Consider the following 6,000-nt stretch of genomic DNA (forward strand, 5'->3'; position numbering starts at 1 on the left):
GAGTCTGCACGTCTGGAGCCTGTGCTCCGCAACAAGAGAGGCCACGATAGTGAGAGGCCCGCACACCACGATGAAGAGCGGCCCCCGCTTGCCGCAACTAGAGAAAGCCCTCGCACAGAAACGAAGACCCAACACAGCCAAAAATAAATAAATAAATTTCTAAAAAGAAAAAGAAAGAAACCACATCAAACCATTTTAAACTATTATCACCACCACATCCCTCTTTCAGACTACACACACACACACACAGACACACAGAGTCTAAACAAACTGGTCCTTCTTATACCCAACTTAAAGCCCATCTCAGCACAGACTTCTATCCAAAACTACACATCCACTCCCACAAAGGCCTTGAAATGATACGTCTTTATGTACAGTATCTTGAAGGGGAGACAAAAGGAGGATTGATTATATTGCATGACATATAAGAAAACATCCTCAATTTTTTCTTCATGGCCCTACCTCCCAAGTGTCGGCATGATAACTACTGCCCCGTTATCTCCCTTCTTCCTCACATTTCAGCCAATGCTACGCTGTTTCAGGGCTCTCTTCTCACTTTTACCCCCCTCAACTTTTTCTCACTCTCAGACCCCACCCCCACTCTGGGTTCCAAACTGCTTAGAGTGTAACTCAGTGTCCTCTCTCATGTAAACCCACACAGCTGCCCTTGGCTCCTCCCCATTCTCTTCTCCCACTAACCCGATTAGCACATTGAGGCCAGGAGCCAAACATGGAATCATCTTTGATTCCATCAGGAAGGACAGAAAGCCCACACTGACATGTTAAAATATCTGCCCGGCCACACACGTGTGCACGCACACACACACACATACACAGGACTGAATACATACATAGAAAATTCCTAAGGAAAACAAATCAAAATGTTGACTGTGGTCCTCTTTGGATGGAAGGATTATAGTTGATTATTTTCTTCTTTATACTTTTTGGAATTTTCAGAAAATTCAATGACGTGCATTGATTTCTTCCATACTTAAAAAAAAAAAAATCACAGTTAAGATTTTTAAAACTTGGCTGAAATCTTACTTGCTTCAAGAAACGTGGTCTATTAACCTCCCCCACCTGAATCCCTAGTAATTAATTTTTTGATTAAACATTTAACTATTTATTGATCACTACTATATGGCAGTCTCTGTGCTAGGTGTGTGGATACAATACAATGCCCCAAAAGTCCAATACACAGAGAGGATATTCAAAATAGTAAGCCATCTTTATGGCAAGGTACCAACTATACAGAATGGACACAGGCTAAAGTGCTGGAGCGGGTCTAGAGGCCTCTATCCTGCCTTTAGTTGCTGACTCTGAGGGGACATCTAGGGTGGAAGGGACACTCTGAGGTCATTCACCAGCTACATGGGAGTATTTTCAGTATTTTATCACACTTGTTCATATGTAATTTAGTCCTAGTCTCAAATCTCAAATTATTAAAAATATGCACACATACATATATGTATACATATTATGTATTGATGTCTTCTAATCCTAAATATAAATATGCATGCACACATACACATATATGTTTTCTAACTCTAATTCAGATTTTTCTGTTTTATTTCTATTCCCCATAGTGCCTTGCATAAGTGCTACACATGATATACATTCAATAAACCCATGTTGACCCCTTGAATCCACTGCCAGGTACTAGCTGGTCCAGACAAGGTCTAAAAACAATGTTTCTCAACGTGTAAGACTCATCCTAGTGAAGGTGTGTAAGATGAAATAGTTCACAAACAGCATTAAATAACACTTAACTCACAGAGTGATAAAGTTATTCTATTTTCAATTCTTTCTCAACCCTTCCAAAGAATTTGAGGAAAAAATTTTATTTTGGCAGCAGAGTACCCTTCTCACCTCCCTAAAACTAACATCTCCTTTTTAAGAAAAAGAGACCAGCCTTCAAGCTCGGATCCTTTTTAGCCTTGAGAGTCTGAAAACTGTTTTGTCTTCACAGTTTTTGTGTTGAGTCTTCTGTTTTTAGCATGTGATATCCTGTTTCCTTTTTATAAGAGATTTAGGTGAATAAAAAGGTAAGTCAGCAGCTTTTTTTTTTTTTTTTTTTTTTAAGATTTAGCAAATTTTGGAAAGGTGGATCCACAAATGACTCAAGTGTGGGAAACTCTGCTCTAAAAGCCACTCCTGATAAAATTCTCTCTCTCTAAACCCTGGTGATTGCCTTTGGTCTGGAGTTTTGAACACAATCAGTGGCTCAAAAGTGGGCAAATTAGCACTAGTCCTGGAGGGGAGGTGGGGACCAGAAAGGAGATGGTCTGGATGCTGAGTCTGAAGAAAGAACCACCTGAGCTTCACAAACACACAGTCCTCCATAAACCACCTCCAGTACCAAGAGAAGCCTCCCACACCCTTGCCTCACAGATGGCCTTTGGTCAGCTTGCCTCAGATCATTACCCTGTTTTCTCCCAAGAAAAGACACTCAGTGGAAGGGGCAGGTCATACGACTCATTCTAGACCCAACAGCGTCCAAAGACTTGGACCTCACTTTTCCTAAACATGATTCAACCTATCCAAGCTCGGCGTTATTTCTCTTTATCTTTGAGCTATGCAGAAAACAGAGACGACAGCCACAATTTGCTCTTAAATGTTAGCAGAAACTAATCTAAATTCCTGATCTTAGGAATTCCAGGAGAAATCAAACCAGTGAAATTATATAACGCACTGCCAGGAATGTACATAAGAAATAATTATAACGAAATTCCCTTGTTATCTGTTAATATTAATTGCCAGGCACTCTATCAGCATGGGGATAAGCAAGTGACCCTGATCTTTCAATTCTTACGTGCTAAGGGATAAGATAAAACCATAGATCCCTATCTGGGGAGAAGCAGGCTCTTATTTTTGTGATAAACAAAATAGTGCATTGGTTAAGTCCTATTATCATTTGATAAAGATCCAGGAGAGACTGATGGTCGAGGGCAGAATTCCAAGAGATTTCTTCTAAACAGAATTGTTAGGAGAAAAAAAAATAACAGATATAGAGTGAAAGATTGTTCCAAACGTTACTAATGACATCTACAAGGGAACAGGGTTTGGTCAAGAAGTAAAGGAAGAGGATTATGGCAGGAAGGTTAGGAATGAAGACATCTAGGCTGATTGTTGTCGGGTCAAGATTATAGGAGCTAAGACACAATACCATAAATCACTTAAACAATCACACAAGAAGTTGATTCTTTCACATTTTGATTATCTAATAACTATGTTCAGATGTATCAAAATTGGTACAGACTTAATTCTTCAAACCAACCTCTTAGATTTCACATTAAAGATTACAGGTGGGGACTTCCCTGGTGGTGCAGTGGTTAAGAATCCGCCTGCCAATGAGGGGACACAGGTTCGAGCCCTGGTCCGGGAAGATCCCACATGCCACAGAGCAACTAAGCCCGTGTGCCACAACTACTGAGCCTGCATTCTAGAGCTTGCGAGCCACAACTACTGAAGCCTGCGCACCTAGAGCCCCTGCTGCAACAAGAGAAGCCACCGCCACGAGAAGCCTGTGCACCACAATGAAGACCCAATGCAGCCAAAAATTTTAAAAATTTAAAAAAAGACTCTAGGTGTTCTCTAAGAATAAGGCCAGTAGAACCCATGGTCGGAATCCTGTCTGGCCTCCCAAAGTCCTGACAGGTAATCCCACTGACATTGACAAAATAGCCAAAGCAGAAGTGGACTGCCGCCAGCTGCTTTGACATTTTGCATTTTATATTTTCAAAAGAACACTGCGTACTCGTGACTTTTGGAAAATATATTCACGTACCACATGTGACTATGTTAGGAATCAATCAAAATCTTATTTATTTGAAATAGGGCAATGGAAAATTCCTTCGTTACTAATAAAGCTTCATTACAATAAATTTTAATTCAGATTGACTGCACTCAAATATCACCCATATTATAAAATAAAGTACTTATTAATAGTAAAAAACACAACAAAGAGTTAAGTCGGCAGTTGCTTACATAACATAACAAGTATGTCCCAAAGTCCTATATTTTGAAATTCCTCTTCAGTAAAAAGTTAAAATCACACATGCAAGAGTTTTATGCCCCCAAGATTTGATTTAGCAGCTACTACTTAGTAAGAGAGCCCTAGATTTTCATAAAATTTATGATAAAAGAATTTTACATTAATATTTAAGGCAAACTATGCAACCAGGCAACAGACGTAGATACCTACACATACCCATGATTATAACCAAGCAAGGCTAAGTCTCGGTCTTTTTAAAATATATTTGCAAACACAGTTAAAGCCATGTCGATGTGTTCAGCTTTCACAATTGTTGATTTCACAGCTAGAAGTTACCTTGAAGATCACATTGCCTGAGGAAGCCGAAACCCAATACTAGCCGGACCTGGGTTCAAACACCCCAGCTAGCGTGACTAAGTGACTCTGAGCAGAGCTCTTAGATTTTCTGAGATGCCACAGGAAACAGCACAGCTAACTGTACCCACCTTATCGGGCTCTTTGGAGGAGCAGACGAAGTACAGTCTGTCAAGCCCGCAGCAGTGCCTGGCATGGAGGACGGGCTCAATAAACGTGGGCTGCCGTCATCAGTCTCATCAACAGCAGCTGCATGATCCTAAATGAGGTAAACGAGGACTTGACCAAGATCAAACAGCTAGTAAGTGGGAGAGTTAGGGCTTGAATCAGGTTTTCTGAATTTTCATCCCGTGCTATTGCCACTTAACCACAGCTGCCCCTGATGTTTCATCCAGTTAAAGATCACGTTTGTAAGAGATTGATGAACGTGGTCACCCCACAGTTTCTGCTCAGCTGCATTTCGACTTTGCAGTGCAGCCTCAGGAACTGCGTGTGATGTGAGATGAAATCACATTGCAACGGGGTCTTTAAGCCAGTTAGAGAAATTCCTCTTGTGTTCCATTAGTTTAATTATGACACAGTTAAACAGACTCTGAGAAATTTCAAACCTGGGAACATGTGCCCACAGAGACACCCAGGCCCTGGCAGAGGTTCTTAATTGCATTCCTCAGTCAGGTGTCAAGCAGAGCTCAGGCACCAGCACACAAGCCAGTTTTGTTTAGAATACCTCAAAAAGCCAGCCAAGTGGCAAATGTGGACATCTGTGCTAGACTGTGGCTGTCCTGTTTTTTCAGTCTAATCTGTCAAGATAACCATTTCCCCATTCTCTTAAACAAACACAGACTTCCTTGTTTAAACACCATAACAGTTCTAACAGAACACACAGCTTTTAATCATTCTGCGTTAAGTACACTGGCAAGAGTCTGAGAAAAGAATCAAAACATCTTAAACGTAAACTGGCTGATTTTGCTGCTTTGCAAATCCCAAGAAACAGGAGAGAGAAACCTGGAATCCTAGGTAAAGGAATATAGCATTGTAGGAGAAACTGGAGTGAGTTTTTAAATTATCATTGAATTAGAAAATGCCATGGGGAGGAACCCAGTTCAGCTTCTAAAGAAGAAAAAGAAAGAAAAAGAAATTGGGTCCTGGTTCATTTTTTTTTTTTTTCCGCTGCAAAATGATTTAAGTTTAGCAAATTTAAGTCCACTGCTTCAATTGTTTTGTATTATTTATAAAAGCAACAGTAATGCCTGAGCTGAGAGCTGTGCTTGGGAAAGCGATTTAAACAGGAGCAATGTTGCTTCACCACTCATTTAACTCCCTCTGGAAAGCCCTTTAGTATAAAGCTGTCACAGCACAGTGCGTATTATTTTTCATTGATGAGGTGTCCTGGGTCATTTCCTAATATTTGAGAATAGACACGGAAGGGTTAGGGGAGAGACTTTCACAGTGGAACGAGCAGGAATATTGACAACGCGGAAGTTCAGTTCGTGCTTCTTCAGTCTCACCACTCTTGATTTCACTTGCAAAATATCCAAATGCACTCTGAAATGTGAAGAAGTTAATACTTACATAAAACCCTGATATGTTTTCTACTTTTTTTTTTTTAAGAGAAAAATGGTGGTTAAATAATACAAACTCTACATTGTCCG

At 40.3% G+C, this 6,000-nt stretch overlaps 1 long non-coding RNA gene across 2 annotated transcripts in view; it reads right to left on the reverse strand.

Moving 5' to 3' along the window:
• Positions 1 to 4,822, reverse strand: part of LOC133089898 (uncharacterized) — a 704,715-nt gene extending 699,893 nt beyond the window's left edge. For both annotated transcript variants that reach the window (XR_009700764.1, XR_009700763.1), the window contains exon 1: positions 4,480 to 4,822. This is a non-coding gene — a long non-coding RNA (uncharacterized LOC133089898). The remainder of the gene's footprint in view (positions 1 to 4,479) is intronic.
• Between the last annotated feature and the right edge of the window lie 1,178 nt (positions 4,823 to 6,000).

The sequence above is a fragment of the Eubalaena glacialis genome, chromosome 4, assembly GCF_028564815.1.
Source record: "Eubalaena glacialis isolate mEubGla1 chromosome 4, mEubGla1.1.hap2.+ XY, whole genome shotgun sequence".
Classification (NCBI taxonomy): domain Eukaryota; kingdom Metazoa; phylum Chordata; class Mammalia; order Artiodactyla; family Balaenidae; genus Eubalaena; species Eubalaena glacialis.